General features: G+C 44.8%; 1 protein-coding gene across 1 annotated transcript in view; it reads left to right on the top strand.

Annotated features, from left to right (window-relative positions):
- The window catches only part of VOLCADRAFT_107359 (uncharacterized protein), a gene marked incomplete at its 5' end in the record, with an annotated part of 22,612 nt that overhangs the window by 2,538 nt on the left and 19,176 nt on the right, over positions 1 to 898 (top strand). The window lies entirely within an intron of this gene.

Here is an 898-nt window from a genome sequence, read left to right as displayed (position 1 = left end):
GAACCTGCGGAAGGATCATTGAATCTATCGAAATCCACACCTGTGAATCATTTGGTTGGCCTCTCAGGACACATCAGTTTGTACGGCAGAAATGCCGTACAAATTCTTGAGGTGATGTATGTGTGGAGTGGTCCNCACTCCACTCAGACATCAGGCATTGTTGTTGTCCTTTCTGCTAATAAGCAGAGCACACACAGTGTTGGCCCTTCTTAGTCTAACCGACTAACCTTAACCCAATTACATCTATTTTTGAGACATGGAGAGATCAGCTTAGAGCTGTATCCCTCAGAAATCAAGACAACTCTCAACAACGGATATCTTGGCTCTCAGATCGATGAAGAACGCAGCGAAATGCGATACGTAGTGTGAATTGCAGAAATACGTGAATCATCGAATCTTTGAACGCAAATTGCGCTTGAGGCTTCGGCCAAGAGCATGTCTGCCTCAGCGTCGGGTTAAATCTCAATGCCGTACACACGCATGATGATGCATGTGTACGACATTGGATCTTGTTTTCTCGGCATTAAATCATTTACTCAAATCGTTTAATGCCGGGTGAATTGAAGTATGTAGATGCTTAACCGTGGACCGTTTCATCGGGCCTTTACTGGGTAGGCAAAGTCAGCGTTATGTAATGCATACGTTGCTTGCTGCAATGCTTTAGTAGATGGCTTTGAGGTTCTGTGTTTCGCAAAAAATCAGGATTACTGTTGTACTGCACGGGACTCTGTAGTACTGTGTAGTACAGCAAGTGTACTATTTTTTTCTCGACCTGAGCTCAGGCAAGGTTACCCGCTGAACTTAAGCATATCATTAAGCGGTGGAAAAGAAACTAACCAGGATTCCCCTAGTAACGGCGAGCGAACCGGGAATAGCCCAACTTGAAAATCTCCCCTTG

The sequence above is a fragment of the Volvox carteri genome (genome assembly GCF_000143455.1).
Source record: "Volvox carteri f. nagariensis unplaced genomic scaffold VOLCAscaffold_64, whole genome shotgun sequence".
Taxonomy (NCBI): domain Eukaryota; kingdom Viridiplantae; phylum Chlorophyta; class Chlorophyceae; order Chlamydomonadales; family Volvocaceae; genus Volvox; species Volvox carteri.
The sequence above is the reverse complement of the archived record's forward strand: the minus strand, read 5'-3'. Positions and strand labels throughout refer to the sequence as shown.